Consider the following 26,595-nt stretch of genomic DNA (forward strand, 5'->3'; position numbering starts at 1 on the left):
ACTCAGGCTTTTCTTACCAGTCACAATGAGCGTGTGAGCTGCTCATGAGATGCATTGTTAGGCTGGGCGTTTGGATCTAATTGTAAAAGGTCCACATCCTTCCAACTGTTACTTCTTCTGTGGCCCAACTAGAGCCCGCAGGAGCAGTGGCTCAGCTTGGGACTGGGACCTCGGAGGGCAGACATGGTGTGGACACACTGTCCCTTTCTCACCTGGAGCCCTTTTTGCCACTTGCAATTATATTGTCTCATTCCAGGCTTGCAGCTAAAGCTGACCTTTCTTTGCATTACAACTGGTTTCATTAACACCTTTTCCTTCCTTCCGCAGAGTGAGCTTTTGTAATTTAGTTTTGGTGGCCAGATTGCTTAGGGAGCTCAGCCAGCTGCAGCACTGTGCTGGGCACTGGGGGTGGGGTGGGGGGGTGGGGGGGGCGAGAGGTACGGGGGGGGGGGGGGGGTAACCTACAAAAGACTTAGAGGCACTTCTTATTCTTCTTCCAATTGGAGCTTAAAAAACAAATACTGTGAACAGAGTAAATGGCTCACTGATGGTGAGAAATCTAGTATTTAGAACCAAAATGAATCTGAGAGATTTTAAAGAATTAAGCCCTCAGTTTAAAACTAAGGCAAGCACAGCTTCAGGTTTAACAAGGGGCATGGCTGAGCTCTTCTCTACACAACCTAGCCCTGAGAGGAAGCCCCTCCCACGGCCATGGCTGCCCTGAGATTTCCCAGGATACAGAACTCCTTTCCGTGAATCTGGGGAACAGTCAAGTCTCGAGACGCATAACTAATTTAAGTCCGTGAAAGATACGAGGATATTTTAAGACGATCTGTTTAGTCTTTTAATTCAGACAAACAATACCTGTCTGCAAAAGGCTTTAGGACTTTTTGCTTTAATATAGAGACAGGAACAATGGGCCGACTGTATGCTTGTGTGTAAGTGGGTACTTCCGTGTTGAAAATCGCTTGGTAGAACAAAGTCCTTGTAGCCATTACGAACAATGGTCATAGAAAAAGAAAATGCTGGACCATCCAGCCCGAAAAGGTTTGCTATGTAAAGATGATTCACTTGGGCAGGAAACTTCCCAAATTATAAACTCGTGGCATTTCCAAATGAGTGGCATCTTACTGTATGGTCCTTTGAAACATGCCTGGTCACTCTGGGGTGATGAGATAAGGAACTGGTTTGATTAGGGGAGCTCACTTGGTATCGCTGGTCCCTTGTCGGCTATCCTGGGGGCACACAAGGTAGTGCAGTGGAGTCAGGGGACCCAAACTGAACTTCTAGACCTGATTTCTGGTTCTGGTTCTGCCTCTTACCAGCTGTGTAACTGGGCATATTACTTTGCCTCTGTTGACCTTAGTTTCCTACCTAAGATTAGCACTCGAAAGTCTCTAGTAGGTTTCCAGATTTAGTAAAAACAGAAACAAAATCCAAAACAAAACAGGCATCTAGTTAAATTTGAATATCAGACAAACAATGAATATTTTTCAGTATAAGTATGTTCCATATAATACTTGGCTCATTCTTATACTAAAATCTATTCATTGTTTTTCTCAAATTCAGATGCAGCTGTGTACCCTGTATTTTATCTGGCAACCCGAGTCTCTAAAATGCTTTAGACCTTAAATGCGAATTCTGTAATGAACGAATCTGACTTTGTTTCTGAAAGAGAGGTGTGTGCTGGGGGTGGAATGGGGGCGGGGGGTAGTGGCCTGAGAACACTCACCAGAAGATTTCCAGTCTGCAAAAGGACAGCTCACGGCACATAGGGGAACACTGTTTTAGAAAACTCTCATCAGGTTGAGAGGCAGCCCCTGAGAAAACAGCAGCCTTTCCGATCGCGTAGGCCCCTCCCTCCCATGGCTGCCCTGAGAGCTAGACCTCTGGAGGGCCCGGTAGCTCTGAATCCCAAACTGTCTGATTTGTAGGCAGTGCTGCCCGAGCGAGAACTGGGTGAAGAAAGATGGTCTCTAGCCCTTTCCATACCCAGGCAATTACAGTTAATCATCACTCTGTGCTATCGAGACTCCCCACCACAGGGGCTAAACAAACCATCCTTTAGTGGAAGCCAGGAATGGTTCTGGGCTGTCCCTGTCTCCCTAGGTGAAGAGGAGATGGCACCCACTGCAAGCTCTGTGTGTGTGTGTGTGTGTGTGTGTGTGTGTGTGTGTGTGTGTGTGGTACAGGGGAGGAAAGGAAGGAAGATGCTGGAAAACAGTGTTGCAGGATGGAAATTGCAGCTTGCAAAAGGCCTGGTACTTGGAAGTGGGATGAAAATAAGACTTCCAACACAGCCTTAAAAAATAATTGCAGATAATGCTTTATCCTGTGTTACTGTGAGGTCCCTCCCTTAAGAATAATGATCACCTCTTTGGTCCATTTAGCTTGGGCCTTTAGCGGTTTATCAAAGATGGGTTTCCTGGAGTCTGGGATCCCATTCAAGGCAGCATGGAAACATGCAGAAGTGTGTTGATTGCATTTCCACAGTCCTCACATTCTGTCCTTGAGAGGGGCTGCCCTTCCACTGATTCCTGGAATCGATGGGCAAACAGAGCCCTAGTGTCTCCAAAAGCACTTCTGCCTCCCCCTTGCCCCCTCCCCCCACACACACACATACACAGGGACACACAACCAGGCAGCCAGGAAATGAATGAATTAACCTGGACACCCAGGCAGCTTCCATGAATTCTTCCTGGCCCCTGTAAAGAAGCACACGGAGCCCAGCTGGGTGTGCAGACAATATGGTTAGGATACAGTGTTTTATAGACAGAAAGAAGGGAGGAAAAACAACTCTTGGCTTTCGATGCAAATAAACTCAGCTTCACCTTTAATGCCGAAAACCTGTGCGCTTGGCCAAACGTCTGGGGACTGTTCCAGAGGTATTCATCTTCCTCTATTTACATGTTAAATAGGTTTTTGGAAACTGTTTCTCCAGCACTGCTTTCTCTCTCTAGTACAATCTCCCTCTCTCTTTCCTTTTTAGTACAGTCAGAACTCCCCAGCAACAGGAAGCCCCTGGGGACGGAGGTAGGAGAACCAGCTCGGGTGGGTTTTTGAGCCAGCCCCTGGCTGTGGAGCACTGTTTGGGCAGCCGGGTCGGCCGGCAGATGGCGCTGTGCCGCACCTTATGGACCCTCGTGTGCCCGCCCCGGCAAGGGAGTGAGGAAACACACCGCTCAAAGTTTCTAGTGCCATTCCTGGACCGAAACAAATGTTTGTGGAATTAAGTAGTGATTTCCTTTAGTCTGCTCGACTCTTACTGGCTGTGTTTTCAGGCTCTAGATGTTAACTTATGCCATATATTGCTTTTTCGGGTGAAATCAGGGGTTTCCAAGCACACTTAAACCCATCCTAACTGCTCACGTCAACTAGCAAAAGTCTATTTCCTCATAAAATAACGCATAAAACTTCCATATTAAGAGCTAGGATGTTTTGGAAGACAAAGAAGTGCTGAGAAATGTAAGTAAACAGAGCACCTAAGATTTTTCTTTCTAAATAAACAAGGGGGGCGGGGAGGGGGGGTGGTCTTTTACCAGGATCAAAAATAAAGCATGAAAACGGGCAGGAAGAAACTCAGGGCATGGGTGGAAAACGTGTTGGGGGATGTTGGGACTGGGAGGAGGGGGGTTGCATTATGTGATTGCTGGAAACACTTGTGTGCAATGATCGTAAATATATAATTGTGCAGGAAATTTGGGAGATGAGCTGGGGACCCAAGGCTATATTGGTCTGGAGGGCATAGCTAGGAAGCCATGGGTTTCCAGAACAAAGTTAAACAACAGTGGATCAAGGGCAGTAGGAATTGCCAGTGCAGTTGTTCCCCCATGCCAGTGGCCCCATCAGTTGAAGCTCAGTATGTATTTAATGTTGCCATAAAATCCATCCTCTGAACGTAAACAAGGCAAGTCTGTGTGCATCTCCTACAAGACGTCTGCAGCTTTGTTTGGGACTGGATTTGACAGGACTAAAAACAGTGGGGATTAGATAGACCCAGCATGGACAAATATGACTAATTGTCGTGTCCTCGGCAGCACTGCAGTCTTGGAGGAGATGGTGGAGTGAGGGGTTTGGGGTATTAGTCACTGAATAATTGATTCATAACTGATTGATAAACCGGGGGGCAGGGGAGGACCGTTGAGGAGGTTTTTCCCGGTGTGTGGACGTGAACATAGCTTTTTAGAATTCCCAAGCATTTTCTGGCTCAAATTGGCTTGTGTGTCGCAGCCCTGTGGAGTGAGCACAGAGCAAAGGAACTTTGGGCTTTTCTTTCTTCAATGTTGATTAAACTTCTGAAACTGGCAGAACGTCCCAAGCATCCTTTACACAAAACAATAGGTTTTGAAATCTGGCTTTAGACTTTTTAAAATGTTTTCAGCAAGTAGCCCAATTATTATTTCTCTTTATATACCCAGAGATAATGTTTCATTTTTCTATCCCACTTTTGCTGTTTTGTTTCATAAATCAAGAACCAGGGCTATGTGGATTTCTCTTTCTTAGATAATGAATAAATATATCTAGTACTGAACTGCATCGTTGCAAAGTAAGAAATATCCTCAGACTTTGAAACTTAATCATTTGCAACAGTAATTATACATACGGTGATTAAATGCTATGATGGGGTATATTCATTTACTAGCACATGGTTTTTAACATTTGAGGCTGTTTTTTTCACCTGTTTTCAGTTTTAAGCTAAAGTTCAAAGACATTTTTCTAACCAAATGTAATTTATTATGTCACATATGCTGTTTATCCCATGAATATTGTTAACATAGTGAAATGAAACTTTAGTTCTGGGACTAATAGCAATGTTTAAGGCTTCCCAAATATTACAAACATTGCAGCTTCTACCCATATTATCCAGAAGCTGATTTTGGATCAAGTTGGAGCTGTCTTTCAAACAGAGCCACACTAAATTTAAAATTAGTTAAGGATTACAGTTTGCTATGAAGAATGTCTCCACCTCCAATATGAGCAAATGTCATCAAAATGAAAGGGAAAGAAAAGATGTGATTGTTTTGACACAAGTGAGAGAAGCTTTAGTGTCGCTTCATTTTTAACCTCATTTCAAATTATCTTTTAACCACCCTGATATTTCTGCATGGAGATAATCACATCTCATCAGCCTTCTCAAAAGCCGGCAGCTCCATACCCACAACGAATGCTTCTTGTTAAATTGTATTGCTAACCACAGTAGTCCAGCTCCAGAAGCCAACTGATGGAAATCAACTTCACTGGGCAGCTTCCCTCCCCCACCATCATTCCATTTCATTTTCTTTCCTGGGTAATTTTAATCTTATATATAGTGTGTGAATGTTTTTCCTAGAAAGGCAGGACATGAGTTTAAAATATGTAATAGCAATCTGCCCTATAGGTGATAGAGATAGAGACCTGTTGAAATGCTCCTGGGAAAATAAATACATGGATTCACATGCACATTTAATAGAAGAAAATGCTTCTGGGGGAAGGCAATGAAACACGGGACTTCAGGAGAAGAAAACGCTACCCTGGTTTTAAACACTCACAATCAATTATTCCTAACATCATTTAAGAATTCACATATCATTGAGGTTTAACAAACACATCAAGAAAACTGGGCTTATTTCTTTCAGCAGTTTTGCACCTGCAGGTGTAAAATCAAAAGGCCCCTGCTTAACATTTGAAAAACTGGTATGTAAATGACCAACTGCCTTATCTTTACACAATTTGCTTTAACTTCACTTCCTCTCACTTTGTCATTTAATTTGTACGGTTTCCAAATCAGAGTGACTATCGTCTATTAGTCCCCCTGTGACAGAGGGCAGGGCGTTGTTGTATCCGAGTTAATAAAGCAGAAACACAAGCCTAATTACTGGGGAGATAAGCCATGCTGGCAGGGGCTCCCTTCCTCGAGGTCTGGAGCTATCTGCACCCAGACATTTCAGAGTGAGTCTGTGTGCACCAAAGACAGACAGAACAAGCCGGGTGGTGTGTGTGTGTTTTCATAGAGCAATACTGATAAATTTCAGGCACTGCGTTCCCTAGAGGATGCTGTGCTAAATTGTGCATCTAGACCAGGAAGCAAGTGCATATTCATTAATCAAATGCAATAATGGTGGTGTGGAGGGGGGGAAGGGCTTCATAACTGCAAGGGACAAAACAAATAAAAGTGGCATTTTTGTTACAAGGGCATGTATATATATTTAAATCTAGTCTACGTACACAGGCACTAAATAGTTCTGTGGTGTGTGTGTGTGTGTGTGTCTGAGAGAGAGAGAGAGATTGAGAATGCCTCTCAATGCCAGTAGTTATAATATGGAATGTATGTATCCCTCTATAGAAAAATTAAAATATATGTATATTTTATATATATAGTACAAGGTACAGAATCATAGCAACAAGTTTTATAGCCTAGACCCTAATTGAAAATCTAATTTATTGATTATTCAGACCTATATTTTGTTTTATAGGCTTATGTATTTATATCTACCATATTTATGCAAATTGCATAGGCATACTGAGAAATTTCAGCATCGTGTACTTTTTCATATATATTATACAAGACTCTAACACTATCATTAGTACTGTCACCCGCCCCACTTTCCCTCCCTAGAAATAAACAAACAGTAAAGCCTACCTATGTGGTTAAAATCACTAACATTTAAGAGATAGTCATAAAAGAGAAAAAAATAATACAATTCTTGGCTTCTGATTTGGATAGTTACCATTGTCAGTGAGTAAGTACTGTAGCAAAAGCTGAGGAACTGTTTGGAAAGTGAATCTATTAATGCCGCTTTGTCCAACAAATATTAAAATTGCAAAGTAATTTGCCCCTTTGACAATGGCTAATGAACTTAAGTATGCAGAATGAACTTTTAATAATTGAGGAAATTGTGCAATTAAGTTGAAAGCAGCTGAAAATTACAAATAAAATTAACTCTCTAGTTTAGCAAGAATATTACTGCTTCTATTACCAGCTAGTTTTGTGGGTATCAAGAAAGTCTGGAAAGTTTCAATGACTGTGTATTTATTGTGATGATTTACCATGAAGATACTGACCTCATTTTTTTAAACAGACGTGAGCACTAATAATTCTTTTCCACAATATGTTTCTGAATTACCATGTGGTTGGAATTACACGAAATGTCTCAATGGTAGGGTGTGTTTTCATTTTGATTTCAGGTTTATGATCCTATCTGTGTCTATTTTAAATTTAAGGGGATTACATTCAGCAAAAATCCTTTTACTATCCCAGCTTGGCTGTCTCATACTATTAGGCTCTCTATGTTCAGCTTCTATAAATCTATTACTACATGAAACCATAAGAAGCCCCTTATGTTCTAACCAGGTTAGACTGAAGACATCAGATTAATATTTGATCATGTAGAAGAACCCTTAATCAGGTTTGCTTATTTCGTGACAGAATGTTTCTGCAATTATCATAATTGTTGTGCTAAATATGTTTGTCTTTGTATCTGGCTTTGGGCATAATCTTCTCTCTTGAAAGCCACTCAATGTGGGACTTGAGATGCCTGCACAAAACCCAATTAATATTAAGATGACAAGCCCCGATGAGCTCCAAAGAGGCAACAGCTGAACAGACTCTAACATTCTTAAGTACAGATACTTGAGTGATCAAGTACATCTGAGGGAGACACACAATTCAGTAATCCCTTTCTCAAGAAAGTCAAGAGCCCTGTGAGATAGCAGGGAAATCAAAGGCACACATCAGAAAGAAAATGACGGATCTGGTCCTGTAGCGTCTCTATTAAAATGCAAAAGTTATGGATTTTTTTCGGGGTGATGGGAACCTTTTCTGTTTTGATTGATTTCTTTTTATAGCTTGATGATTTCGCTAAGATTATCTTAAAAGCTTAAAGAAAAAAGAGGTCTCATCAAAAGGTATCTTGCATGACAGGAGCAGATACAGTTTTGGTTAACATGATGTAGCGAAAGCACCGTGTGTACACTCGGGGCACAGAGGTAGCCGGGAGAAGCACTGCAGCCTCTGCCGCACTGATGGACATTTACTGCCACCCTTGGCGCACATGGCAGACCCACCCTGCTTGCCCTGGGCCAGGAGGGAGCCACCTGGGCACTGCCCCAGAGAGGGAGTTATCAAGCGCTGTATTAACAAATGTGTTTCCATTGGCACTGCATGAAGTGATTGCCTTCAGGTCCGGACCCCCACTTTCCTAGCCTCCTGGGTGACCCCTTGGATTTACAGCTAAATTCACTGACCAGAGGTGACATCCTAACCCTCTGATTGATTTGTAATCAGACATTGGTTTCCTGTCACTTTAAAAGCGAGGCACTAAGGGGCAGTAAAAACAAGGCTGAGGGAGCTCAGTGCAGCTACAGTCCAGGCCCTGGACCATTCCACACTACCTTGCCGATGCATTTATTATAGAAAACCTCTGTAGTGCCCTGTAAATGGCTGGTGACACCCTCTTAGGTGACTTATTGCTCTGAAATCAGTTTTGTAGAAACTCTCTCACATGTGCCAAAACAAAACAAGAAGACCAGTACAGTATGCCCGTGTTTGTGCATAAGAATTGGCCAGGACCAGTCCACTGAGTCTCTATGCATCCTGTGCCCAACACGTCAATGGCAAGAAATTGCATGCGGGGCACAGAACATCACCTAGAACTCACTTTTCTCAAGCACCACTAGAAGTGACACCAACCAGTGTGACCCTTGCTTGTGGCCTGAGACCACCTGCCCGATATGGGAAACTGTCCCCAACAGAGAAGGACTAGTACATGAGCTCGTGTCCACCCCCACTTCACACACACTCCCCCCACACACACAGCTACCCACCTCCCACACGTAACACCTTGACAGATCTTTTCAGATGTCCCCTTTCTAATCAACAATAGGAACAGGGATAATTATAATCAAGATACTTCATCTGGGGTAGAAATAGACATAGAGAAATGGATTTCCCCAACGTAGGCTTACGTTTTCAAAGATGCAAGAAATACTGAGAAAATGTTTTCAGAGGTTCCTCTTGTAAACCAGATACAAACCCCATACAGATTCAGATCCTGGTTGGCCCCAAAGCACCCATTTCCTTTCTCTGCTTGTCACAAGGTGGGATTTCTCGTGAGAAAGACCCTCACCCTGGAAGTAATTGAGGCTCAGTGCATCATTGCATCAAAATAGACTCTTAGCCACGCAAGCACGGACAAGCCTACTCACAGAGCAAATTGCCCCAAATTGTGAGGTATTTGAAACAAAATGTGTCCCTCTTGCCTTCTGGGGTTCCTGCTAATTAATATTCAAAAGACTCAGAGAGGAAAAATGGATACCTAAATCATACATATGTATATGCCTTTTAAGCTTTATTATAAAGGCAAAATAACCCCTTACTTGGTTAAAATCCAACTTGAGTCAACATACAAAGGTGACTGCACTGTAATACTAGACATATCTGCATTATGTAGGCATGTTACCGCGCCACCAGAATCTCTCAATAGTAATTATTATGCCAAGCACCCTGTTGGCACAATTACACTAAAGCTCTAATTAGCAGCAGTAAGATTAGAACCCCTACATGTGAAATCTGTAGAAGCAACGCTGAGTGAAGGATTTAAAACAGTTTCAAAACATTGTATTGTCTTTATTACAGTCTTTAGACTTCAGTAAAGAAGGGTTTTCTATAAAATGCACTTAAAATAATCTGGTCCTGTCACTAAAAATAGGAAAGATAAGGTAATTGCAGTCAAACCTAGAGAGTCGGCTTGCTACCTAGGTGCATTAAATCGAGAATGACAAATCGCGTGAACTCTGGTGGCACATGCGCACTTCTGCCCTGCTGGCCACGCTGGTATTTTTCCAGCCATCCCCCAGGAAAACATGCAGGGCCTCACTTGTCACGGGCAGCCTTTCCCCTCACACACGGCCTTTTCATTACCTCCAAGAAGCCGGGAGGCAGGCGAGTCACACCAGGAAGCATCTTCCTCACCAATCTGATTGCAGCATCCAGACATTTACCTATCTCCTTAGAGACTGCGACATTTCATATTAAACACAGCACCTGACTCCTCCCCTCCCACCGAGATGGCACCAAAGGGCTTCTACCTGCTGGGTGGGAAGCTGGACTTCTGGGTGCTGGAGCTGGGGAGAAAGGAAAGCCCTGGGGCCGTGAGGCCCAGAAGCTCACCCTCACTGCAGAGCTGTCAGTCAAGCTGAGAGCAGGCCGGGTGCCACAGCACACACCTGAGCACGTGGAGAGGGAAACCGGCCACGGTGAGTTGTGGTCACAGCTCAAGGACGGGAGGAAAGCAGACACAGACTGCCAAACACCAGGTGTATCTATTTGGATCGAGGAATCTCGTGATTGGATTTCCCATGACACTGAGTAGTCAGAACCACGTCAACCTTTTTAAGGGAGAAAACCTAGAAGCTCAGCGGGGGTGGGAAACAAAGCCGTTTCATCCGCTGGGTTGTTTCCCACCCACCCCCACCCACCTACCAGAAACAAATGTGTCTTGATGCACAGCAAACACTGTTCGTTAAGGAACGCCAAGACAGGAACAGTCGTCTTCTCCGTGCCCTGCTTCCTGTCCACTGGCTCAGCTGCCCACCCAACCCCAGTTACCTGCCTGCCTGGTCCTGTCAGCCCCTCAAGTCCCCACATGGGAAAAACAGGGAGTTCTGGGCACACGAAGGTGCTGTGAAGGCTACAGGACCTGGTGGGAAATGGAGCTTCTGTTAAAATACATACCTTGGGTGCAGAACTTGGCCTTCCTACGGGGGAATAGCTTTAACATCAGTTATTCTGGAGTAATCTGTCCTTAAACATATACACAATAAGTAAACCTTTGAAAATTTTGCCTGGGCTTTTTTTCCACTGAAGCAAATGCATTCTTTATTTCGCTTCGGAAATGCTAAGCCAAACAACTTTGGGGATCTTTAGGATGAAAATAAGAGAAGGAAATCCCAAAATGTTAGTGTAGTTCCACATTTGTGTCACTAAATGGCAGTTATTTCCCTCTACCAAAAAACTTGCCATTGTTATTGTAATACTCAGTGAGTGTATATTTGTATAGCATACATAGATAGATTTTAGAAATGTGTAACGTAACAGCTATAAAACTGTCTACAAGAATGTACAGTGAGAAGAGGGCAGAAGTCAGGAGATGGCCTCTGAATCTTAATAATTGTATGTATTCAGCCATATGTTAGATCTAGAAGTACCATTTACTGTAAAATTGAAGACGGGGAGACTGTGGTACTTTCTGGCTTCTATATTTTATGTTGGCTTCTCTTTCATAGCCCCAGACTGGAGGGAGGAAGTGAAAACATCCTTTTGCCTTATAGGTTATCTTATTGCCATCATAATTCCAGTATTTATATGCATGTATGTTTTATCTACAAAAGATATCCACATGAGAGCTGATCTTTCTGCAACTGTTACAGAACTATTAAATGTATATTAGCATGGTCATTTTTATTTAATGGAAACAAATAACAGTTAATCTTATTGGAAGGGTTAAGTGGGTTTACTTGGTAAAGGGCAAATCCCTTTGGATGCTTTCTTTTTTAAAGAATAGCTGCAGTTGCTGACAGATGGTCTTTGTCTGAGTGTAGCTGAGGACAGATACAGTTTCTTTTTACACATTTATGAAAGTTGTAGTTATAGATGCTTGGTAATATGCAGTGGCCTGGGACAAAGAGCAAGCTGGGTGGACAGAGAGGATTAGATTTCAGCTCAGTGACAGATGGCTGGCTTAGCAGAGTCAGATAAAATTAAAAGGGAGGGGGAATGGATAAAAAGAAACCACTTTCCATGTAAAAGTTGCGTCTCTTAAGACAATGGCAGCATGCAGCATTCAGCCCTTTTCTCCAACATGGGGTCAAGGTTCTGGATTTAAATTCCTACTTCAAATATGTATTTTATTTTCACTTTTGCAGAAGAGGTGAGATTCTTTTTTGATGATCAAGTTTATCAAAGGGAAACTCAGAAACAAAATAATTAACAATGTGCCTTTCAACGTGGCCGGCAGAACGTGCTTCTATTTGCAAAATTACACTGACTATTTATTTGCATGTGGGTCCTTCCCCCCACTACTCCTCCTCGGCCTGAGCAGATTTTTACAAGCCCAGTGGTAAAATCCACGTTTTTGCTTACTCCATATATACCATTTAAACCTATCACATCACTATAACCTTCGTCAAATAACCATACACCATATTTAGTGTTAATTTGTCACACTGAAATTATTCATCGGCGTCTTGAGTAAGTCCGGTAATATTTATGGGTTATGCCATTCCATGTTTTCTGGCAATGCAGTGTGCTAGATTTTGTAGATTTACTGTGTCTGCTTTTTTATGACTGACATAGCAATAACCAGATTGCAAAGATATTTATGTTGTTTGTGGCTTAGCAAGATAATTAAAGGATATAAATTAATCAAGTGCAATTAATTAGAAACTTTATGTTTGCAGCGGTCCTTCTTTGCATGTATAATTTATATATATTGATTTCCTGGCTTTCATTAGCCTATGAGATAACAGCAAAAATGCATTAGAGAAGAAAATGTACAATTAGCGTGAGAGTGAACCTTGGCATAATGGATAGATCAGCACATGTTTGGGGCAAATATAAAGCTTTGTTAACTGTCATAAGCAGTTACAATTGATGAGTGGGATTTCACTACATATCTTTCAGCTGATTAACGGCGTTTTTAAAGAGTCCCCTTAATGGGAAGCTGATAGGTTGGCTAAATTTACATTTTAATCAGAGTATTTATGAGAGAGGCAGCCCTAGAAATTCACTGGCAGAGGGTGAGGCGACATTCCCTCAGGGACTGGGGCAGGGAGTGGGCGTTGCAGTGTGTCCACTCACCTGTCCCTTCTCTTGTTATTTGTCCGAAGTGTCTGTGCAGGGGAAGGGTGGGCACGCTCGTGGCCTCCTCCTAAGTGGCCACGCTCTGATTAATCTCCAGGAGAAAGGGCCAGATGCATCCGATGCCAGGAAAAGGAGCGCCAGTCACCCTTGCATGTCTTCTGTCACTGGGTGTCAAATGCCAGCTCCAGGGCAGCCACAGCCCCCAAGACTCTGCACCAACGGCTCCACGTTGGAGGGAGTGATATCTTGGCCTAAGGAAGGGACAACACCCCAGCTGAGCCTGCTTCTCCTGTTTCCTAACTGGGTTGAGAGCCAACCCAACCAGCTCCAAAGAGACCACACAAGAGGCCACAGCCCCAGGTCCAGAGGAGCGGCGCCCATTTAAACTGAGAAGCAGGACCCGTTCCTGAATTGTAAGCCATTAAAACTCCAGGTCTTTCCAACAGGAGCAGGAGTTAGGGTGTGTAACACTCAGACAACTTTCTGAAAGGAAGTAAAAAGTACACCCTCCCATAGGGATACCTTTCTTCTTTCTGTAAAGGGGATTCCTTCCATTAGAAGACAGAAGTGGGATCTTCCATCACGTATCTAAGCAATTATGTGCCCGGAAGTCTAGAAGAGACAAAAGCTCTCTTCTAAGCTAATACTGTGTTTCCATATCATGGAGCCTGCAGGGGCAGGTTGGATCTTTTTTGTTCATTAACCAGGTTCCCTAAGATGGTGGCATGGGCAGCTCACAACAAAACACCTCAGGACTGGACAATTAGTAAGGCCGCAGAGTGGGATTCACCTCTGTCTCGTGAAGTGGCCCTCAATGGTTGTGTCTGCAGGAAAGGACCTATTTCTTGTTGTTCTCATATGAAGATGGGACAATAGAGTGGACAGCCATGTTATATGTTATATGGCATTCCCAACGTGGTCTTTATACTGAAGAATGGAAGGAAGCCCTCTGGAAAGAAAAACAAAAGGGCATTCCCCCAAGGAGGCCCATTCCTGATGCAGAGTCAAATCGGAGAGATCTTCCGTTCAGCTCAGAAAATGATTGAACAGAGTGAGACGGGGCCTGGTCTTTTCTCAAGCCAGGACAAAAGCCACTGCCCAGACTTGCTGAATACCTCTCTCTCTTCCTCTCACTTCCACTCCTGTGCAGCCAGAGGGCTCAGAACCCCCTGCCCTCTTTCCTGGTAGAATCCCATCCGTGTGCACTGAATATTGACTGAATCCTCCATGGATCTCCTTGCCCTAGGGCACTTAGACTTGAATTATGTACAGTGAAGCTGAGCTACAAATAAGAAACTTCACTTATCTCAGTGAGAAGAAACCAGAAATGAGCAGATATGAGATTAATGTAAGTGAAGGAGGATACAGTTTCCGCTGTACGCGGTGATAAGCCCCTTTTCTGCTTTTCATACTAATTATTGTTATCATTATTAGTATTATTTCACCCCCTCAATTGCCTTAGGATGCTATCCAAGAGGATGAGCTTTATCGGCTGGGGAAAGCGCCACAGTCTTATTTATTTCATGTAATAAAATGTATGTAATGATCATGATTAATGTTTGTTTATTGTTGTATCATTGTGTTTGCCTTCCAGTCTCAGTGTGATACTGGTTTAATTAAACTTGGGAGAGGGGTGTGAACGGGGTTGGGTGACAGTCTCCCGAACTTTATGCAATAATGGAGTGTGTGTTTAGTTGCGCTCACGTGTCGATTAAGATGAAGACGTCCCCATAAATGACTGATTCTGTTTGTTCTTCTAAAGGAAAGTTCATCCCCCATCCTTTATTGTGTAATTTACAGATAAATTTGTTGTGCCTCAGACCAAATGCTTTTATGTACAGAAATTGCAATGACAGAAGAAATTATGGTAATTGAAGAGTGCTCTATTTTGGGTTTTTCTCCGATCACATGAAATGATCATCAGCATCTTTCCTGGCCATAATTGTGCCCCAGATTCCAAATTATTTTTTATTAGTTTGTTATCCAGTTTAACTGTTCAGGGGAGAGAAGGGCTGAGAGGGAATAGCAAAATACTGTCTCTTCTTGGTCGATTGTCTCCTCTAAGGAAAAATTAGGTGGGTCCAGTCGGGACCTTTTTTTTTTTTTTCTTTTTAATTTCAGATGCACCAAAATCCATTTTCCAAGACTCCTATTACATAATTCCTTCATTTCCTTGTGAAAATTGAATGAACATCCTAAATGGAAGTCATAGAGCTTTGGTATAAATTAATATGTTTTAAAGATTTTTTTTAAAGCAAAATTCAGCTGTACCTCAACATTTAAAGCACTTTATAGTTTTCAAAGCACTTTAATATCTATTATATTATCTTATTTTCTCATCTTAACCTTTGAAGGAAGCAGAGCATGAAACTTTACATAGCACACATATCATGCCATGATACATGTATGATACTGTGTGTTCTTCTGCAGCTTGCTTTTTCTCTTTAATAATATATTGTGAACATCTTTCATGTCGATATGTAAAAATTTGGTTTAATTAAAGACATTTAAGATGCCTTCAGGTTTTCCTTATTATAAACAATGCTTAATTAATATTCTGGCAAATGGATATGTAAATACGTATACACATGCAAACAGGCATATATGTGCACGTGAGCCTGTGTGTGTATGGGTGTGTGTGTGTGTGTGTGTGTGTGTGTGTGTGTACACGTCTGCACGTGCACAGGCTCATATAAGCATTTCGGCAAAATACAGTGTTTGGGATCAGAACATAAGTAATTAAGTTTTTGATACTTTCTGCCAAATAGCCCTTCACCGAGATTGTTCCAATTCAGACCCTATGCAACAATACAGACAGGTGTCATTTCCCACTTTCCTTTCAGATCTAGATAATACCAAGCTTAAAAAATTTTGCCTACTATAAAGAAAAAAAAAATGGCATCATTATTATTTAGTTTGTGTTTTCCCAGTCAGTGAGTAATAGAACATTTTTATCATGTTTGTCAGTCACTCTTATTTCTTCTTCATATACTTGCTGGTTCACATTTCTTACCAGTGTTTCTTTTCTGTTGTTCCTCATCTTCTTCTTAATACATAGAGAACTTATGTTAATAGTAACTTCTTGTCTATTAAATACATTGCATCTCAGTCTCTCATTTGAGGTTTTATTTTATTCACAAGGCCCTACTCACGTTTTCTTTTTCTTTTTAAACATGACTGTCGTCAGATCAGAATAGAGGTCATATGAATGAAGAAAGGAAATTCAGAGTGAGGAGGACTGGCTCAAATGTATTCTGCCTTTAAGTGGGAAAGCCAAGATGTGATCCCTGATTTGCTAACCACCCCACCCCACATTCTGTGTGGATGTACCATGCTGCTAGTCTAGAAATACACACCAGAAAAGTGAGTATGAGGTAGCTTTTCTCTTTCAGTTACTGGCCCAGTCAGACTACCCTCAGCCATCTTCACCTCCCCTTCCCACTCATCTTGAAGGAAGTGTGCTGACTGTCCTTCAAAACACACCTAGGAAGCTTTCCCAGGCGCTGTCAACTTAATCTTTCTGCCATTATATGTTGGTGCTACGAGCCTGTGTGGCAGTATCTATCTAAGTCTGATTTGTGAGGCAGGTATTTATGTCACAGCTCCCTCCTGCCCTAGAGAATGGAATTTCACAAGATCCAGGGCCTGTGGTGGATGAATTGCATTAAATCACTGACCTTCCCTTCCTCCGTTCATGTACTGACAATGTGCCCTTCCCACGGAGAGGTGGCATCTACTCCTCTCCCCCTTGAATCTGGAATGGCCTTGTCACTTGCCTGAAGGCCATGGTGCCTCCGCTCACTCTCTTGGTCCCTGATCCTTGACACCGTGTGAGCAAGAGCACATTTGCCTGTTGAAGGATGAGAGACCACATGGAGGAGAATCGTTCCAGGGGAGGACCCCCACACAAGCCGGCACTCACCTCACCTACCACAGGACTGCAAGCACACGAGCAAGACCAGCTGAAATCTGCTGAGCCCACCCCGGATTAGAAGAAACTCCCAAACAACCCACAGATTTATGAACTAAGTAAATGTTGATTGTCTAAACCACATTGGGGCAGTTTCTTACCCAGCAGTAGATGACTGAAAAGAAGCCTTTCTGTATCCATGGTTTTACTGAGCATGACTGTATACAGTTCCCACGTCTTAATCATTTTTGAATCCTTGAATTATAGCCTGTTGCAGTGTATGTGGTGCATCTTGAATCCCTGGAATATAGCATGTTACATTGCACACATTAGGTGTAAATCAGGGGTGTCCAAACTGCAGCCCGCGGGCCAACTGCGGTCCGCAATCCATTGTTAATTGGCCCGCAGCAAATTCCAAAAATATATTTAGTTTACTTAAATAAACCAGGTGAGGCAATACATACTTCACCTCGAGTGACTGGCCCGGCTGTTTGTGTATTTTACCACATATGGCCCTTGGTGAAAAACGTTGAAAAAAGTTTGGACACCCCTGGTGTAAATAAATGTTGAATTGAATTCAGACTTCTCATTTCATAGCAGTCGAGAATCAGCATATTTGAAGGGATTCTTTTGCTGGGAACATACCACTTCCTAAAGGCAGGCAGTCTGTCCACATTCATGGTAGAAGGAAATTTGGAATACGCAAGAAAAGATCATATTTCCACGCCAGTGGAGAATCATGTATTGTTTGGAGGACACCCGTCTGAGTTCTGTGCTTCTAGCCTTCATTGCCTCTGACAGCTCTGTAAGTTGTAGAGAACCCACAGCAATGCAGATGCCTCTTGTCTACGACTATGCAAATGAACTCCATCCAGTGGAGGCAAAACACCCCCCCCCCCCAACCATCACGACCTTGGAAAAGCCACTTTTACATGTCTTTGCAAGTTAATATGACTGTTCTTTGGATTGTCCTTCGATAAGAAGTTAAATAAAATCTTTGACGTTTGTTCATTTTCTATCTGTACGGGAGTTATGGTTCTGAACACCCAATTTCAATGTAGGGAGGGGGCTTCCCTCACACCAAAAAGCAATGCTCGGACCCCAGCAGGGTGTCCTACCGTTTAACTCAGATCTGACAACCGTCTAACCACACACAGCATCAGGTCAAGGGTTCCTACTTCAGACTCTGCCCCCACTTCAGACTCTAATCACAAGCCCCGGTATCACCTATGCTTCTGACCCACTGACCACAGATTGGAGGCTCCAACTACCCTGCCTTGGATTCGATTCGTTTGCTAGAGTGACTCACAGAACTCAGAGATACATGTCGCTTATTGAAATACTGGTTTATTACAAAGGATATTAAAGGATGCGAATCAACAGCCAGATGAAGAGATATACAGGGCAGGGTCCCAAACAAAGAAACTTCTGTCCCTGTGGAGTTTGGGACCCACATAGCAGCCTGTGGAATTGTTCTGGTTCCCCAGCCAGAGTCCTGGATTCTTTCTGAATGCTGCGTATAACTCAGGAACAGCCAGATGGAAGAGATGCATAGGGCAGGCTATGAGGAAAGGATGCCCTCTCCAAGCAAGCCACTCTCTCTGCATCTCCACATGGTCACCAACCCGGAAGCTCTTCGAATCCCTTCCTTTTGGGATTTTATGGAGGCTTCATTACATAACCCTGATTAAGGCATTGGCCATTGGGGATTGATTCTTTTCTCCCTGGAAATTAGGGCTTGGGACTGAAAGTTCCAGCCTTTTATTCACAGTTGGTTCCCCTGGCAACCAGCCCCCATTCTTAAATGCTTTCCAAAAGTGACCTCATTTACATAAACCCAGTTGTGGTGGAAAGGGGCTTGTTAAAAATAACAAGACACCCATCTCACATTTATGACTCTGAAGCGGTTTCGGGAACTGAGCACAAGAAACCAAATGCTATCTCCCATTCCTCTTATCACTCAAAAAATTCCAAGGGTTTTGGGACCTGTGAGCCAAGAATTGGGAATGAAGACCAAGTCCATGTGAGAAATATATATTTCTCCATCTGAAAGGGTCATTCAGATGACCAAATATGTATTTCTCATAAATCACAATCTTGAAGGGAGTCATGATTTTACCTTTGCTTGAAAATTACATTTTAATAGTTGGAGAGATCCTTGCTTCTTCATGGATTCACCTGACACTGATTACATTTCGTTGCCAAACTGATGAACCTCATGAGTTGCTTAAGCCCATGCGCGTCTTTTCTTGGCTCCCAACCTGAACTTGGTGAATCTGAATCAGCCATGTACTGTGCTGACTCTCCGCTGTTTAATTTCCTTCTTTGCTAATCTTGTGTTGCATTTGTTGCTTTTGGTTTGTCTACGGCCAGTAAGTAATTTCCCCTCAGTGGCAACAGTGACTGGGAATTTGGTTCTGTGGTCAGTCAGACCATTTGGTGATTCCTCTATACAGAATATTGATTTATAGAGATGTAGTTTCTGCCGGGTGAGCGAGGACAGAAATCTCACTTGTTAGTCTTTATTATTTGTTTATCTATATTGAACTCAAATTGAATAAAAATGTTGTACCTGCTGGGAAGGAGAACAGCTCCTCAATAGTCAGACTGGGGAGTTTTTGTGTTCTGTGTTTTCTCTTAACCTGCGGCTGAAATGGCAGAATTGAAACTCCAAGCTTTCTGTTTGTCTCTGTAATTCAGAAAGGACTTCACCTCTCAGAGTTCAAATATGCAATGTTATTTCTCTAGGGAATATTATTAATAACAAGTTAGATTGTAAAGTGTTTTAAAAGAGTTCCATTCTGATTGGTTTATAGAGATAAATGGGCACTTGTGTAAATTAAATATTCCTAAAATTCCCAGAATATAAGAAAATCTAACTTCTAATACTTCAATGTTCTATAGTTAAAAGGAACATGTTCTTACAGAAACTAACTCAGAAATACTTTAATAATTAAAATTCACATAATTAAGGAAAATCTTTGGCAGATAAGGCTAATTTAATCATTTTTATTTAATAAAAACCATTATATCATCTCTTGTTCATCAGTGTCAGTTACGATACTAACAAATTTTTTTAAATTATACTTTAGTATGTTTTCCTAAACTTATACAGCTGTAAGATCAAATAAGGTAACGTTACTCCTGTGTAATGTTTAAGGTTACAAAAAATGTAAGTGTCAATTTTTGTTTAAGAAAATGGAATCACTCCCACAAACTATTTATTTCAATAGTAACTTTTTGTAGTATGTCAGTCTGAAGATAATTTCCAAGATCTTTAGGTTAACTTAAAACGTGGACATGATAGTAATTGAGTTAATTAATGGATAACCATTTGATACGTAGATCATTTCTAACTAAGGTACAATTCTAAAGCATTACTAAACATAACTTCAAGTTTATGTTTTTGCTTTCCTTTATATTTTTATGTGTTTCAGAGATGCCATATATTTGGGCTCGATTAAGAATGTGTTTATTTTTGCCACTTAGGGAAGTTGTATAAGGGATATGAGTGGCAGCTGAATATGAGTGTGTGACAGTCAGTTTTCAAATGCCCCTTCAGTTTTCTCTGTGAAATGGTAGTCAGTTACTCTGAGTCAAGTTTTAATTAATATAAATATTTGAGGCGATATTAAGAGCAATAGCAACAGAGAAATACAACTGTGTGCATACTTCTGTTTTCCAAAGAAAAAAGTTTCATCCTAAAATAGTTATTCTTAGTATTGTTTGTTTCTGTCTCCAGATGCCTTTATACTCTTAAAAATTACTTGGGTCCCTAAAACTTTGGCATTAAGGATTACAGCTACTGATACTTACCATATTAGAAATTAAAACTGATAGCATTTGAAAATACTTATTTACTGATTCATTTGAAGCTAGCCGTGATGACTGCATTGCACCTTAATAACATCTGAATGTTACTGTAAAATTAGTTCTGACCTTGCAGATTCCCTGTGATCTATCCTACAGTGTCAGTTTGCTCCCCAAACTGAAAGAATATAATGTAGAACAGCATTTGGGAAGTGAGATGTATTAACCACGGTGTGTAGATAGTACCTGAGTCTGAAAGGCTCTGAAATGTGTTTAAGTCGTAGCAAAAGTTCGCACAGTTTTAATATGTGTTTGCTTGGTTTACTGCCTTTGTCTACGATAGAGGGTTATTCTTTCCATGTGTGGTCTGCCTAGATAACAAAGATTCTGTGTCCTACTGAAGTAATTTTCTGTGCTTTATTCTAAGTTCTTGCTCGTTGAAGAAAGCAAAGATTCCTCACTTATGAAAGACTTAAAGGTTTTTTTATAATTGTTTCCTATGTTTATTTTTTAATATTTTATTGACTCTGAGTAAGTGGATAACCAAGTATTGTGTCTCGGGCATCCATGATACTATATTAATCAAGTGTCCAAATCTCCTTTGACAACTTCGAAATTATTGCCTGCTCAAAATCATATCCTAAATATAAAGAGTAAAATAAAAGCCTTCAAGTTACCTTTTGCACCTAAAACTATTCTGATTTTTCTCAAAACACCCCAGAGAACAGAATTAACAGAAGCAGTTTTACCCTGAGTTTTACTCCAGAGCTAAATTCTAAATCAGAATCACAGAGTTATAAATATTTGATGTTAATGCGGCCCTTCCTTAATTGCACTGTAAAAATGTTCAGAAATTGTAAGCAGACAGGGCATAAGGAGAAGACAAAGTGAGAAGTACAATTGGAAATCTGAATTACCCAAGAACACATTATGACCGGTAAATATGACTGATGAGTGTGGAAACAGGAGTCCCATTTAGGTGCTTTTGCTGAAAGAGATAGAGAAAATAATATTGGACAGGAACCCCTGTAATTTTGTATGCATAGCTTATATAGCACATGGTAATTTGGATATGTTTCTTTCCAATGCTGGTATTAAGGAATTAGTGATCAGCTTAGGGATAACTGTATTCACTGAGTCATTCAACAAACAAATTTTGAGCATCTATGCTTAGGGACCATTAGGTGTGTGTGTGTGTGTGTGTGTGTGTGTGTGTGTGTGTGTGTGTTTGGGGAGGAGGTGTTAAAAAGTTTCTGTTGTAAGTTTATTATATCAGGTTTTACCTATAGGAAGTTTTGTTTCCAGCAGCATTTCTTGACAGGGTATGTAGAATTGCAAATAATATTGAATTCAGTAAAGGGATTCTATTGTACTTCTTTAAAAATCGTATCCTGAAAATTATAAGCACATTTAAATGAAGAAGCCCTTTACAAATATATGTATGTTCTCCAATCCTGCCAGAGCCAACAGAATCTTTTTTTTTTTTTTTAACTTTTTTTTTTTTTTTTTTTCAGTTGCGGAATATTGGGGAATAGTGTGTTTTTTTCTCCAGGGCCTATCAGCTCCAAGTCAAGTCATTGTCCTTCAATCTTGTTGTGGAGGGTGCAGCTTAGCTTCAAGTCTAGTCGCCGTTTTTCAATCTTCAGTTGCAGGGAGCGCAGCCCACCATCCCATGTGGGAATTGAACTGGCAGCCTTGTTGAGAGCTCGCGCTCTAACCAACTGAGCCACCCGGCTGCCCCCCAACAGAATCTTGATAAAGATTAGTTAATGGAGATCTGGAATGCTTGATAAAATATAGATGCATTTTGGGTTTTTAACAAGTTCTTACAATCAGGAAATGCTGGGAAGCATTGCAAATAAGCTGACCTAGACAATATTATAGTTACTTCTATCCTAACTGTAACTATGTTGTGTACTGATGACTTACACGTCTGTTTTCCCCGTAAGATTCCTATGTCTTTGATGGTGGAAGCATATTATTCATCTTTGTGACTCTAGAACTGAAAATAGGGCTGGCGCAGAGTCCGAATACAAGTATTTATGGACATAGAATTCTATTTAAATGTTGTGTAGGAATGTACCAAAAAAAAAAGCAGAAGGCTCTCGAGAACTATTGAAGAGAGTTTAATTGTGCTGCAGAGCCATAAAAGCCCCAAGTCAGACAAGGCTAGGTCCGAATCCCCACTGACACCACTATTTGGTGACAAGTTCCAGAATCTCCTCACCTGCCCAATGCCAGTAATTATGGTGCCCCCCTCATAGGCTTGTTAGGATTCAATGAGGTAAATTATCATAGCACTGAGTGTCCTCGGCAAATGTTAGTTTTCTTTCTCATTAGCATCGTCATCAACTTTATCAGCTATTTTCATCCATCCTTTCCTTAAAAATACAACTTAACAGTCACTCGTGTGTTGACTCATTAACGAGGGGTTGAACACTTGTTACAGGCAAGTGTTGAATGCAGCCTACTAGAGACTTCTACTGGAGCAAAACCTAAGGTACAGTCTCTCCCTCGGGGGGCTTCCAGGATGAGCTTTTCTTGGTTGAGTGGACTGAATAGGGTATGTTGGGGCAGGGGGTCATGTTAAAGATCAGAGGCCTGAGTGGGGATGCTAATGGTTGAGAGCCCCAAGCTGCCCTGCTAGGGTGGGGTCTTGGGTCCACGTAAGTCAGCAAACAATTTATTAATAATAGAGCATTCTTGATGCCAAACCTCGGGGTGGAGGAGTGAGCCTGGGCATGTTTAAATCATTCCTCTTCACCCATATGTTCGGTGTCATGGATTCCATTAGCAGATACGGACTAAGCCTTCTCTCCTCTTGGGCTCTCCTTCCATGGGGAGGCCGGCACCAGCTCCCAGGGTAGCTCTTGGTTGTGAAAGTCTCTGGGCCACTGGGGACACAGGTTGAGGTCACAGAAGCTGAGAGCATCATTGGCAGGATCCTCAGTGTGCAGACCAGGAAACAGAGGCCCAGAGTGTGGAAAGGACGTTCAGACAGCATTAGAGCCCAGGAGCCTTTATAGCAAAGGGGTTACCTAAATCTGACAGCTACTCACAGAGGCACTCACCAGTGTTTGCTAACAGTAGCAGTGAGAATGCCCTACATTTGTAGGGTTTGTCCTCAATGCTGTTGCACGTTAGAATCATCTGGAGATTTTTAAAAAGATATGGTGCCACCCCAAACCAATTCAGTGTAAGTATTGAGGGGTAGGGGTTGTTGGGCTAGTTTCAGATGCTCCCCAGGTGATTCTGATGTGATGAGCATTGAGACCCGAGACTTTCGATGCACCTGTCATAGGATACATGACCTTGGATTTAAAAACAGAAGTCACGTTTACTCTTAGAACACATCTGCTTTGGGGGTACATGGAAAACCTGTAGAATGTGTGTGAATCTGCATCCTTCCTCATGGTCTGAAGTAAAGCCTCACACTTTGAGGTCAGATAGGAGCTCTCCTTGTGAAGGAATTAAGACATCACCAGAATTTCTCCAGAGAACCCACCCCATCAAAGGTACTCACCTTCTTGCTCAGTGGTTCTCAAACCTTCTCACACACCAGCTTCAACTGCAGAGCTTGTTAAACACAGATCTGGGGCCCTAGCCCCAGAGTTGCTGATGCAGTTGGTACCCAGGCGATGCTAATGGCTGCTGGGTGGGAGGGGCCACACTTTGAGAGCCACTGGTGTAGCTCTTGCTAACTGATAATAGCCATAAAAGAAGATACCAGTTAGTTCCAAAATGAAGTAAGTCAGGGAAAGAACACTGAAAGATTTGGATGTTCCTAAAGAAGGACTTTTGATAACTTCAATCAACAGTGACATTGTAAAAACCCTTCCTTTGGGGATTTTGCCAGCGGGACCACCAACAGGCCTTCACGTCCAATTCCAGGAGATGACTCCAACACTCCCTATCATGATGACATCATCACCCATCCTTCTGTGCCTCCCCTGCTTGGGTTTCCTTGAAACAACTCCCAAGGCTCTGTCTGCCACTGGCTCCCACTCCTGCATCTGCCCTCAGACAGTCGCTGTGTTCTAGGGCAGATTTATAGAGAAAATAATGAAAATAATGAAAAGGGCTTGTATGGTTTTCCATAGTCAGTATACAGCCCACTTCCAAGAGAACTAGGTTCATATGTAAAATTCTCAGTGGATATCTGACTTCAAAGAAAAAAAATAATTAAATCTGTCTACAGATGTAAGCATGATCGTAGCCTTGGTCGGCAGGGTTTCTGTCTACAAGGCTGTCTTAAAACACAGTGAAATGAAATATTGCTGTTTGTCTAACTTACAGGCAAAAATATTTTAAATAAATAAATGTTTCCTTGAGTCTCAACTTACAACACAAGAGCAATTGATGCCCGGGCTGCCCAGTGCTGAGGTTTATTGAATGCATAATGCTGCATTTTTGTTTGATATGATATTGTGGGAAAAGTTACAATCTGCCGTTCAGAATAAAATATTAAATGTTTTGGAAGGGCCAGGGAGATTTTGTGCCAAAATATGTAGCCATCTCCTGTGGAAGTGTTTTAGGGACTGGATAGTTTTTCAACTAGATATGTATCGGTTTTAATTATAATGTTAAGTAGTTCTCCTATTTTGACTAGACATACTTATTATAAATAAACTTGATTCATCTATGAAATTGCACTCTGAACGGCATTTCATAATCCAAGATAAGAATTGTAATTTGGTTTGAATTATCATAATGTGCTGATCACCCTAAACATTTCCCAGGAAGGCTCCTTCCTATGTGTACCCTACAGACATTACTGCATAGTGATTTGCCCCCGTGGCCCAGCAAGGTGTCCTGGAAAAGTTCAAGGGCTAAGCTGCTCAAAATTGCAGGCAGACTGCAGTCTTTGGGGTCCACTACGCCTGGTTTGAATACAGCTCGCAACTTGCATGAGCCCAACAGCCTTGGCCAGGTCGAGCTGCCTCGGTGGGTCTGATTCTCCCGTCTATTCCCTGGTGATAACACCACTCCCCTGCTGTGTGGTGCAGGGCTGGCTTCATGGACATGCCACCTGTGCAGTCACCACAGGCTCAGTCACCACACTTGGTTCAGTGCTCTGCTAGCGCCAACTTGAAATTCTTAATTTTTGTGCAAAGGGATCCACATTTCATTTGGTACTGAGCTCCCGAGATAATGTAGGTGATCCTGACGTGGTATTGATGGAGTGAAATGTGGTAACGAATGTAGGTCTCACTCAGTAAACAGTAGTCCCACCTCTCCTTTGGCTGTGCAATAACCCTACAAACTGCCTGCCCTGCGTCACCAGCTGTCTGAAGGACACGGAGGTCGCTGGCATGGTCTTTGTACCTGGCCCCAGGTCTTAAGCCTGGATTTCAAGAGGGTACTCCTTCCTGGCATGGCAGATGCTACCTGGAGGATACTCATGGAAAGGAACCTACTTTTAATCATACACTCTTTGTTCCATTTAGAATGTTCCATGCACACATATTACCTCTATCATTTTGTTTTAATTGAAGAGAAAAAACAAAAAGGTAACAAGATTAAACATTCTAATCAGAATTCTCAGATGGGTAAATCATTATATTCTAGAATCTTGATTTCCCAGTGCCGTAAGAGACCTTCAGGTTCCTCAAAGTGTTGCTGTGTTTTCTAGTCCTACTTGCCTTCAATTCATACATACCACTGTTCATAAAAAACAAAAACAAACAAACAAACAAACAAACAAAGATATGGTGACACAGTAGTCCCTAAGTTGGGTTTGTCTGTGAAGCTGGGAATGGAAAATTCTCATGACTTTTCATTCTTTCCCTTCCTCCTCCTGCTTCATTACCCGTGTCTTTCACACAAAGTAGGGCGCTCTTTGCTCTTTCTACGCATCCCACCTGAAATTTCAAAGGCTATTGGGAGGGACTAATCAAAGACCAGTGCAACTGTTTTGAAGAACTATGTTACTGAATTAATTGTAACGAAGGATGGCCTTTCCTCCTAAGCAGAGGTTCTGGTTGGGAGTCTGTGGGTGGTGAAGGGATAGAGGCAGGATAGGGGTAACGTCACGTGT

The 26,595-nt window shown here is 42.0% G+C and overlaps 1 protein-coding gene across 3 annotated transcripts in view; it reads left to right on the top strand.

Moving 5' to 3' along the window:
* Positions 1 to 3,180: 3,180 nt before the first annotated feature.
* Positions 3,181 to 26,595, top strand: part of LOC109447697 (uncharacterized) — a 121,284-nt gene continuing 97,869 nt past the window's right edge. For all 3 annotated transcript variants that reach the window (XR_016022104.1, XR_016022105.1, XR_016022106.1), the window contains exon 1: positions 3,181 to 3,465. The gene's annotated coding sequence lies outside the window, so the exon portion shown is untranslated. The remainder of the gene's footprint in view (positions 3,466 to 26,595) is intronic.

The sequence above is a fragment of the Rhinolophus sinicus genome, chromosome 8 (genome assembly GCF_057876585.1).
Source record: "Rhinolophus sinicus isolate RSI-liver-muscle chromosome 8, RSI-T2T, whole genome shotgun sequence".
NCBI lineage: Eukaryota > Metazoa > Chordata > Mammalia > Chiroptera > Rhinolophidae > Rhinolophus > Rhinolophus sinicus.